Source organism: Rattus norvegicus, chromosome X (assembly GCF_021556685.1).
Source record: "Rattus norvegicus strain SHRSP/BbbUtx chromosome X, alternate assembly SHRSP_T2T, whole genome shotgun sequence".
Taxonomy (NCBI): domain Eukaryota; kingdom Metazoa; phylum Chordata; class Mammalia; order Rodentia; family Muridae; genus Rattus; species Rattus norvegicus.
Window position 1 is genome coordinate 13,904,461 of NC_141554.1, and position 12,186 is coordinate 13,916,646.

Here is a 12,186-nt window from a genome sequence, read left to right on the forward strand (position 1 = left end):
TTGGAGGAGGGGGCTGTGGAGATTGTGTAGAACTGAATGCAAAATTGGAAATGAGGTCACACACCATTAATTCTTGTCATCATAACTGGGCCGGAATGAGAGACCGAGATGGCTTTTGTTTCTTGGAATTTTGTCTCAAGAGAGTTCTCTTTAAAAACAAATATTAAGCTTTGCAGATGCAGCTGTCACTTTTCGCTGCTTGCTGCAGTCATGGTCAACCCCACTGTGTTCTTTGACGTCACGACTGATGGTGAGCCCTTGAGCTGAGACTCCTTCTAGTTGTTTGCAGAGAAGTTCCAAAGACACCAGAAAGCTTTCATGCTCTGGGCACTGGGGAGAAAGGTTTTAGCTATAAGGGTTCCTTCTTTCACAGAATTATTCCAGGATTCATGTGCCAGGGTGGTGACTTCATATGCCATAATGACACTTGGTGGCAGGTTAATCTATGGGGAAATATCTGAGGATGAGAACTTCATCCTGAAGCATAGAGGTCCTATCACCTTGTCCTTGGCTGGACCAAACACAAATAGCTCCCAGGTTTTTATCTTCACTGCCAAGGTTGAGTGGCTGGATGGCAAGCATATGCTCTTTGGAAAGGTGAAAGAAGACATGAACATTGTGGAAGTCATTGAGCATTTTGGGTCCAGGAATGGCAAGAATTGCAAGAAGATCACCATTTCTGACTGTGGACAATTCTAATTTCTTTTGACTTACGGGCATTTTACCCATAAAACCATTCTTTCTGTAGCTCAGGAGGGTGCTCCCAACCCATCTGCTCACAACACCCTGTAATCTCCGCTCTCATTGAAGTTCTTTGGGTTCCACATTTTTCTCATTCTCTTTCAAATCTAGCTGGATTGCAAAGTTAAGTTTATGATTATGAATAAACACTAAGTAAGAACTGTTAAAAACATTTAAAAACAAATATTTACTTATTTATCAATCTATGTTTTATGAGTATGTTGTGCTGTTGTGTAGGGATGCAAGTCAGAGGACAACTGTAGTGTGTAATATTAAAAAGAAAATCCATGCTATGCCAGCTAGGCTCTAGCTTGTGTTCTTGGTCTGGTCCCAGCTCAGTACTGAGACCACATGCTTCCCCTTGTGAGTGCCTCTCCCATAAACCTTACCAGAGCTCCGAAATCTCACTCTCTCCTTTTCTGGCCTGGCTGTTGCCAAACCTGTTAACCTCCCAAATTTTTATGGCTAGCTGGGTAGCACTCTTGCAAACCCATGCTCTGCTGTGGTTACCTTTGCCTGGAGCTCAGTTGAATCATTGTGAGATGGAAGACACCAAATAATCTTAGTTTAGAACGAACAGATAACACAGCCACTGGGTACAGAATTTCACCAACTATTCTATATTAGAAATCTTCCAGTGGCAGATCATCTGTCTCCTGAAGTAACATCCCTGAGCCTACAAGTTGGTTGCCTTGCCTCTGCAATCCAAAAGGAAGTCCTCTTCTCTTGCTATCCCCTTTCTCATAAGTCCCACCTCCTGGCCTAGTGATTCCTGACCCAGTGACTGGTTTCCTTGTATTTATTATTTTAATCAATTAGGGAAAATTCTGTTACAGACAATTTGTGGAAGTCAGTTCTCTTCTATAATTTGGGCCTCTGGGATCAAACTCAGATCTTCAGGATTGTGGTCAGGTACCTTCGTGTGCTGAGGCATCTCACCGTCCCCAAATGGCTTATCCTTTATCTCTTGCATCTTAGCCACTGACTAGGAGATGGAATCAAGGGGTGAGAGAGAATATGGAGATCAGATACAACACTATGAAAAATAGGATGGTACAAAACAAAGTTCCTAAATGAGACTTGAGCTCAGTGTCAAAAATTGATGGGTACGCACTCAAAAAGAGCAAATGGCGGGATTTTTCCCCCATGGATAAACCAAATGTTTGATCACAAACAACTCTGAAGACATGAATACTCCTAAATAGGCCCATCAGTTTCCCACTCTGAGATCACATCTTGGCAGTAGTTTGGGGAGTAAAGCTGGCCACCTTTAGTATTTCTATTGTTGTGATAAAATTCCATGAACAAAATCAATTTTGGGAGGAATAAATTTATTTCATCTTTTATCGTGTACTTTACAATAAATGGATATCAGGGTAGGAACTGAAGTCAGGAACTTGGAGGCAGAAACTGAAGCACAGGCCATGATGGTTACTAGCTTGTTTTTCAAGGATTTCTCATCTTGGTTTCTTACTAAACCCAGAACTACTGCCAAGTAGTAGCATCACTCATAGTAAGTTGTGTCCTACCACATCAATCATCAAATATTAATTAAGAAAATGGATTACAGGTTTGCCCACAGTCCAATCTCATGGGAGCATTTTCTCAATTGAGGCCTCCTCTCCCAAAATGACTCTGTCTTGTGTCAAGTTGACATAAAACTAGTTAGCACACTGAGGAATAGCTCACCATCTCTAAGCTTTACTCTTTTGCTTTCCCATAGATTTCATTGAAGAGTTCTTTTCTAACAAAAAGAGCAATTACTGTTTTATCCCACAATCCCTGCTATGTGTAGAAGATAGTGACACAAAGGAACCTGATGTTTACACTGTAGGAATGTTGATTGCCAGCTTTGTGCCCCCCAGAAATGGACCACTGAGAGACTCTTTTAATCCCTGGATATATTGGGCTATTTTCTTGTGATGAAAGAAGAAGGGAGGGAGAAGAAGAAGCCTGAGAGTTTATTGTCTTGGTCCATTTGGGAAGAGGACATCAGTAGTCATCAAATGCAAGCTGATAGATCTATAGCATTCAGTGGCTAGTACTTCTTTGAGACTCTCAGGCTAGGAGCAAGTAGTGGTTACTAGTAGTCCTGGTTTCATCTATAATGTTTTCATAAACCCTACCCTTTGGCAAATAGTCCTTTCAATGTCACAGCAGGACATAAAAAACCAGGCAAGCAAAATATTCTGCTGGCTTTTGGAGGTCTAAACAAGGAGAAGTGAGGTATGGGGCTTTCTAATTTAAAACTTTATTAAAGATTTGTTTTATTTTTAAAATTCATATATGTATATTTGTCTGTGAGTGGGTATGTGCACATGAGTGTGAGTGCACATGGAGGTGAGAGGTGTCAGATTTCCTGGTGCTAGAGTTACACACAGTTGTAAAGCACTATACACAGGTCCTGAAAATTGGACTCTGGTCATCTGGAAGAGCTATATGTACTGGTAAATACTAAGCAAACTTTCATTGTAAATTTAGCCAAAGAAATAATGTTTAAGTATCAAATGAAATAAAAGAATAAAATAATCTGTTATTAGTCCTACAGCCCATACATTAGTACTTCTTTTAGCAAAAAATAGAATAGATTTTTATTGATCTGTTAGAAGTTACTGACTTAGTAAGTTATGAATTAGAATTGTTAAAAGTAAAGCCAGATTGAAACTATGACTATTCTGAGTTATAGAACTGCATATGACTTCCAAATATGTGTGGACATATATGGATTAATGACATATCATAGATTGTCAAACAGTGATTCATCCATATAAGCTTTAATTTTATGGAAAAGTAATACTTGATTACAATGATCTCAAATAACAGTTCATACCAATTCATCTTGTTTAATCAGATGAACCATTTCTCTGCCCTCTTCTTCCTAATAGTTTTTTTTTTTACTGACATTCTATTTATAATTAACAAACTTCAAAACCACAATATATGTGCTTGGATCCTGTAGACAGATTTAAACACATTTTGTTCAATGCGGTTGTGTACTCTAAGGTTTAACTGGGAGGAATATTGTCTTCATGATGGGATTTTCAACATGATTTGATGATGCTGACATTAAATATACTGTATACTTAGAGAGGGTCTACTGACTAATCTGTATAGTCTTATTCTGTATAGACATTTGGAAGTATTGTAGGATTTGAGAGCAGATGTTGACATGAATCATTTCTTTCTGCACTCAGATCTCAGATCTTAACATCTGGAATATCTATTCTTAGAAACATAATTTATGTTCCTATATTGCAGTGTCTTTATTTAGAAAATAGACCTGCATAAAAGAGTAGTTATAAAGATAATGTAGATAACACATTTTGTACTTTACATAAGGACTGGTCCATGATAAGTAATTCATAATGGTGAGCATTATAAAGCAGAAAATTGATATTATGCCTTGTGTTTCTACTTTCTACTTGCATCACAAGGAAATTCAAAGCTCTCCCTTTGTTGGATCCAGATTGTAGCACAACGGATGCCTAGTTGTAGGCAGTATTCTGACCGTAGAACCCAACATGTAGACTCTAACACCAGACAAAAATGGTAGCAAAGACTTACTCTGTCAAAGACATAGGACACCATTTCAGGATCCAGGAAATTCCCTAAATGTTTTAACATTGCTCTTTTGGCTTCTGTGATTTTGCTTCTCACTAACAGTTCTTTCTAACCAAAGTATGTCAATCAGGATAGATTGTGTGTGTGTGTGTGTGTGTGTGTGTGTGTGTGTGTGTGTGTGTGTGTATGCATAAAACAAAAAAGAGTGGTGAGGCTCAGGGATGCATGATTTGGGCAACTGCCTATGTGACCAACTTCCAGCAAAAAATACAGATTTTCTATCCATCTTTAAGAATCTCTGAGTGTTTCTTCTAGTGGAGTTACATCTTCCTATCAATCCTTGCTTTGTATTTTGTGGAAATTGAAAGGGTTGGACCTAGTATTATTTTCCAGCTCCTGGATGGGGAAGCTTTGTGAATATAGGATTGGAAACTATTGAAAAACTATTGAAAAAGTCAACCTGCAGAACCTTTGCTCCATATTGGTATTGTGAGGTATTCATTTATGCTTATTATGAACACACAAGCTGTTTTATTATAACTCACCTGAAAAGTCACTTTCAAATTTTCTCTATTCAAAATTGGATGAGGACTGAGGAAAAAGTGGCATTAGGAGAGTAAAAAGACCATCCATTCTAAAATGGCAGAATGACTTGATTATTTAAGTCATTCTGTGATAAAAATATCCTTCTAGAGTATATTTTCCCCTCCGAGTTAAAGAGAAAGTCTTAATAGGGGTTGTGTCTTTGGGGATTATAAAAAGAATGATATTCTATAGAGGTGACACTGAATAAAGAATTTTCAGAACTCTCAAGACACAATTTGAAAGTTTATTAGTCTGGTGATAGCCACATTTCATTATCAAGGTGAATTAAAATTTCAAATAGTGTTTAGAACATACAAATGAAAAGATAAAGGGAGATTCTTGTGCAATTACATATATATATATATATATGCACAAGAATGTATGTATATATATGAGATATATACTGAAATACATATTCATATATATTGAAATAAGTAATGAAAACAACAGAGCTTAGCTTTAATTATAAAGATTAACAAATACCATTGAAGCTCTTTTTTTGATTTGCCTGATTCCTTCAGATTTTTTTTATGTTTCTGTTAGCTCCTTCCCAGTTTGATGATGGTTTTATTTAGAATGACCTGTAGTTTTTATATTTCTACAGAACTATTGAACCACTTTGTCTTAGCACACTAAAAGACTGAAATGTCTTTTATATGTCTAATGTAGATCTGCTTAGCAAATGACTGGCAGGTATGGAGGAGATTTGATTCTCCTGCCTGTTAACAACAGATAATTTAAATTGTAAATGATATAGTCTGAGCTTCCCCTTAGGGCTTCAACTTCCCACAGCTTCTTCCCCTTTTCTGGCCTGAATCCTCACTCTAATACTAGTTTAAGAAACCACTTGTATGGAAATCTTTTAGCACTGATTGAGAGGCACCTAACATAAGACATAGGAGAGCAAAAGGAAATTGATGGCAATGGTAAGTACTGTGGAAGAATGTTTCATTGAAGAAATGCTACTTGAACTGGTCTTTGTGTTGTGGACTTTCAATAAGAAACAGAAAAGAGAGCTGAGGCTCAAAGAAGTCTTGCATGAAGGCACCAAGAGCAACTACTTTAATAATGAGAGGACTGGAAGGAAGGACAAATCCACAATTCTATCTGTTTATGATACCTTGGAATATAACAAATGCCAGAGTGGCACACTAATGCTAAGGGTATGGTGGTGGCATATATACCTTGGTAGTAACCAATCGATCTCTAATGTGGCTTAAGACCTACTCAACAAGAGGGAAATCAAGCCCAGTATGGAAACCTAGTCAGTTACCCAAAGCTAGTCAAATCATAGATCTTGTAGAAGAACCCAAATCACAATTTTAATAGGCCAGCATTAGCCATAATTACATCCCAAATATTTATCCTTATCTACACAGATATTTGTAGTCCTCCTCAATATCAGGGAAACATCTCTTTGGAACAGATAAAGACCATCATAAAAAAACATAACTAATCAAACTGCATGTTCGTGGAGCCCAATTCTAATGGATATATCTGCAAAACACTCCTACAATTGAGTCTCAGGGAACATTGCACAAGAGAAGGCACAAAGACTGTGAGATCCAGAGAATCAGGGAGAATGTTAGATCTTCTACCTATAAAAATATCACCAGCACACGTGCCTACCTATGAACTGAATGATGACAACAAAAATCGATATGCCAAAGTGGACAGAGAACAGACTATGGGGCCTTAATTCTATACAAAATAGTCAACTATGGAATGCTGAGAGTGTGAGAAATAATCTCACCCATGGAAAACCCATCAAATGCATACTTACTACAACAATGGATTGTTCCTGAAAACATAGTACAGTATCATTCTATAAACTAAGTTATATTTATGAGTCCATATATGTATGTTTATATATAACCACATATGCATATAACACGAATTAATGAGAAATAGGCCATGAATTTGAAGAAAAGCAATGAGGGTGTCTATAGCAATTTTTGGAGGGAAGAAAGGGAAGAAATTAGTTAATTATAATCTCAATCAATAGAAAAAATTTTAACAAAAGAATGAAGAAAACACTTGGAATTAATCACTCTCATTTCTATTGCAGCCTTTTTAGATTATGGACACATTATGTAATACCTCTGCTCTTTAGTTCTCTTACTCTGACTTGTCTCAGCTTTCTAATGTCTACACTGGGAATAACAGCTGTACTTGTCTTTTATATTTTTTACACAAAATAAAATGTTATTTGTGAGTGTTTAGCACAGCACATGTGATAATGCCATTTTCTATCAAAGCTATTGTTTTTATTATGACTTTGGTTGATAAGAACCAAAGATATGCAATATACACATTGAATATTTTAAATGTATGTTATTTAGTTTAACTTTGATTAATTTTTGTCTTCCCAAATTTGGGAGTTTGGAGAAGCAGTATATGAATGTCAAGAATTGGATGGAGGCACTCGAACAGCAGATCCCCCACAGTCCAGACACTGCCTAGACCTGAAGGGACCAATCAACAGTTCTCTGCACCCAAATCCTATGGGAGGGAGAGCTAAACCTTCAGAGGGGCAGACATAGCTAGGAAGCCAGAAGAGACTACACTCAGACCACATTTCTGACTCCAAAGGAAAATACCTAACACCATCTGGGACCCCAGTATACGGGGCCTCCAGGAAAAGGCAGTGAAGGCCCTCCTGGTTGCCACCCTCATAGAGAGCTCAAAAGCAGCCCCCCACAAGAAACTTGAGCTGCTGGACCACAGGAAAGACCAACTTTTCTGCTCCAAGCGACCTGCCTAGTGGACTCACAACACAGTCCCACAGGAACAGCTGAAGAACAGTAGGCAGGAAAGACTGCACGCTCGAAAGCAGAAGACTCTGTTCCCTCAACTGGCTGAAAGAAAACAGGAAAACAGGTCTACAGTAATCCTGACACACAGGCCTATAGGAAGGTCTGCAACTGTCAGAAATAGCAGAACAAGGTAACACCAGAGACAATCTGATGGCAAGAGGCAAGCACAGAAAAGCAAGAATATAAGATGCCAAGCAACAGAAACCAAGAATACATGGCATCATCGGAGCCCAATTCTCTCACCAAAAAAAAAAAACCGCTGAATATCTGAACACACCAGAAAAGCAAGATCTAAATGTAAAATCACATTTTATCATGATGCTGGAGGACTTCAAGAAAGACATGAAGAACTCACTTAGAGAAATGCAGGAAAACATAAATAAACAAGTAGAAGCCTATAGAGAGGAATCAAAAAAAATCCCTGAAAGAATTCCAGGAAAACACAATCAAACAAGTGAAGGAATTAAAATAGAAATAAAAGCAATAAAGAAAGCACAAAGGGAAACAACCCTGGATATAGAAAACCAAAAGAAGAGACAAGGAGCCCAGATACAAGAATCACCAACAGAATACAAGAGATAGAAGAGAGAATCTCAGGAGCAGAAGATTCCATAGAAATCATCGACTCAACAGTCAAAGAAAATGTAAAACGGGAAAGGCTACTGGTCCAAAACATACAGGAAATCCGGGACTCAATGAGAAGATCAAACCTAAGGATAATAGGTATAGAAGAGAGTGAAGACTCCCAGCTCAAAGGACAAGTAAATATCTTCAACAAAATCATAGAAAAAAATTTCCCTAATCTAAAGAAAGAGAGGCCCATAAACATACAAGAAGCCTACAGAACTCCAAATCCATTGGACCAGAAAAGAAACTCCTCCCGTCACTAATAGTCAAAACACCAAATGCATAAAATAAAGAAAGAATATTAGAAGCAGTAAGGGAAAAAGGTCAAGTAACATATAAAGGCAGACCTATGAGAATCACACCAGATTTCTCACCAGAGACTATGAAAGCCAGGAGATCACGGACAAATGTAATACAGACCCTAAGAGAACACAAATGCCAGCTTAGGTTATTATATCCTGCAAAACTCTCTATTAACATACATGGAGAAACCAAGATATTCTATGACAAAACCAAATTTACACAATATTTTTCTACAAATCCAGAACTACAAAGGATAATAAATGGTAAAGCCCAACATAAGGAGGCAAGCTACACACTAGAAAAAGCAAGAAACTAATCATCTTGCCAACAAAACAAAGAGAAGAAAAGCATACAAACATAATCTCACATCCAAATATGAATATAACAGGAAGCAATAATCATTATTCCTTAATATCTATCAATATCAATGGTCTCAACTCTCCAATAAAAAGACATAGATTAACAAACTGGATACGCAATGAAGACCCTGCATTCTGCTGCCTACAGGAAACACACCTCGGAGACAAAGACAGACACTACCTCAGAGTGAAAGTCTGGAAAACAACTTTCCAAGCACATGGTCTGAAGAAGCAAGCTGGGGTAGCCATTCTAATATAGAATGAAATTTATTTTCAACTAAAGTCATCAAAAAAGATAAGGAAGGACACTTCATATTCATCAAAGAAAAAAATCCACCAGGATGAACTCCCAATCCTAAATATCTATGCCCCAAATACAAGGGCACCTACATACATAAAAGAAATCTTATTGAAGATCAAAGCACACATTGCACCTCACACAATAATAGTAGGAGATTTCTACACCCCACTCTCATCAATGGAAAATCATGAAAACAGAAATTAAACAGAGACATAGACAGACTAAAAGAAATCATGAACCAAATGGACTGAACGGATATTTATAAACCATTCTATCCTAAAAACAAAAGAATATACCTTCCTCTCACCACCTCATGGTACTTTCTCCAAAACTGACCATACAATTGGTCATAAAATAGGCTTCAAGAGATACAGAAAAATAGAAATAATCTCATGTGTCCTATCAGACCACCAAGGGCTAAAGCTGGTCTTAATAACAATAAGGGAAAAATGCCCACATATACAGGGAAGTTGAACAATGCTCTACTCCATGATAACCTGGTCAAGGAAGTAAAAAAAAAAAAAAAAGAAATTAAAGACTACTTAGAATTTAATGAAAATGAAGGTACAACATACCCAAATTTATGGGAGACAATGAAATGTGTGCTAAGACGAAAATTCATGGCTCTGAGTGACTGCAGAAAGAAACAGGAGAGAGCATATATCAGCAGCTTGACAGCACACCTAAAAGCTCTAGAACAAAAAGTAGCAAATAACCCCAGGAGGATTATAAGGCAGGAAATAATCAAACTCAGAGCTGAAATCAACCAAATAGAAATAAAAAGTACCATAGAATCAACAGAACCAAAAGTTGGTTCTTTGAGGAAGTCAACAAAATAGATAAACCCTTATCAGACTAAGGAGAGGACACACAGTGTCTGTCCAAATTCAAAAAATCAGAAATGAAAAGGGAGACATAACTACAGAATCAGAGGAAATTCAAAAAATCATCAGATCCTACTACAAAAGACTATATTCAACAAAACTTGAAAATCTGCAGGAAATGGACAAATTTCCTAGACAGATATCAGGTACCAAAGTTAAATCAGGAACAGATAAACCATTTAAAGAACGCTATAACTCCAAAAGAAATAGAAGCATTCCTTAATGGTCTCCCAACCTAAAAGACCCCAGGTCCAGACGTGTTCATCGCAGAATTCTATCAGACCTTCAAAGAAGACCTCATACCAATACTATCCAAACTATTCCACAAAACTGAAACAAATGAAGCACTATCAAATTTCTTCTTTGAAGCCACGTACACTGTTATACCTAAAACCCACAAAGACCCAACAAAGAAAGAGAACTTCAGACCAATTTCCCTTATGAATATCGATGCAAAAATACTCAATAAAATTCTGGCAAACCAAATCCAAGAGCACATCAAAACAATCATCCACCATGATCAAGTAGGTTTCATCTCAGGCATACAGGGATGGTTTAATATACAGAAAACCATCAATGTGATCCATTATATAAACAAACTGAAAGAACAAAACCACATGATCATTTCATTAGATGCTGAGAAAGCATTTGACAAAATTCAACACCCCTTCATGATAAAAGTCCTGGAAAGAATAGGAATTCAAGGCCCATACCTAAACATAGTAAAAGGCATATACAGCAAACCAGTTGCTAACATTAAACTAAATGGAGAGAAACTTGAAGCAATCCCACTAAAATCAGGGACTAGACAAGGCTACTCACTCCCTACTTACTCAATATAGTTCTAGAAGTTCTAGCCAAAGCAATCAGACAACAAAAGGAGATCAAAGGGATACAGATTGGAAAAGAAGTCAAAATATCACTATTTGCAGATGATATGATAGTATATTTAAGCGATCCCAAAAGTTCCACCAGAGAACTACTAAACCTGATAAACACCTTCAGCAAAGTGACTGGGTATAAAAGTAACTGAAATAAATCAGTAGCCTTCCTCTACACAAAAGAGAAACAAGCCAAGAAAGAAATTATGGAAAAGACACCCTTCATAATAGTCCCAAATAACAAAAAATACCTCAGTGTGACTTCAACCAAGCAAGTAAAAGATCTGCATGTTAAGAACTTCAAGCCTCTGAAGAAAGAAATTGAAGAAGACCTCAGAAGATGGAAAGATCTCCCATGCTCATGCATTGGCAGGCTTATCATAGTAAAAATGCCCATATTACCAAAAGCGATCTACAGATTCAATGCAATCCCCATCAAACTACCAATCCAATTCTTCAGAGAGTTAGACAGAACAATTTGCAAATTCATCTGCAATAACAAAAAACCCAGGATAGCTACAACTATCCTCAATAATAAAAGGACTTTTGGGGGGAAATCACTATCCCTGAACTCAAGCAGTATTACAGAGCAATAGTGATAAAAACTGTATGATACTGGGACAGAGAAAGACAGATAGATCAGTGGAACAGAAGTGAAGTCCCAGAAATGAACCCACACACGTATGGTCACTTGATTTTTGACAAAGGAGCCAAAACCATCCAATGGAATAAAGATAGCATTTTCAGCAAATGGTGCTGGTTCAACTGGAGGTCAGCATGTAGAAGAATGCAGATTGATCCATGCTTATCACTATGTACAAAGCGTAAGTCCAAGTGGATCAAGGACCTCCACATCAAACCAGATACACTGAAACTAAGAGAAGAAAAAGTGGGGAAGCATCTCGAACACATGGGCTCTGGAGAAAACTTCCTGAACAAAACACCAATGGCTTATGCTCTAAGATCAAGAATCGACAAATGGGATATCATAAAACTGCAAAGCTTCTGTAATGCAAAGGACACTGTTGTTAGGACAAAATGACAACCAACAGATTGAGAAAAGATCTTTAACAATCCTACAACAGATATAGGACTTATATCCAAGATATACAAAGAACTCAAGAAGTT

The 12,186-nt window shown here is 37.3% G+C and overlaps 1 pseudogene; it reads left to right on the plus strand.

Moving 5' to 3' along the window:
* Positions 1-210: 210 nt before the first annotated feature.
* On the plus strand, positions 211-699 carry Ppia-ps14 (peptidylprolyl isomerase A, pseudogene 14; annotated as a pseudogene).
* Positions 700-12,186: the final 11,487 nt, after the last annotated feature.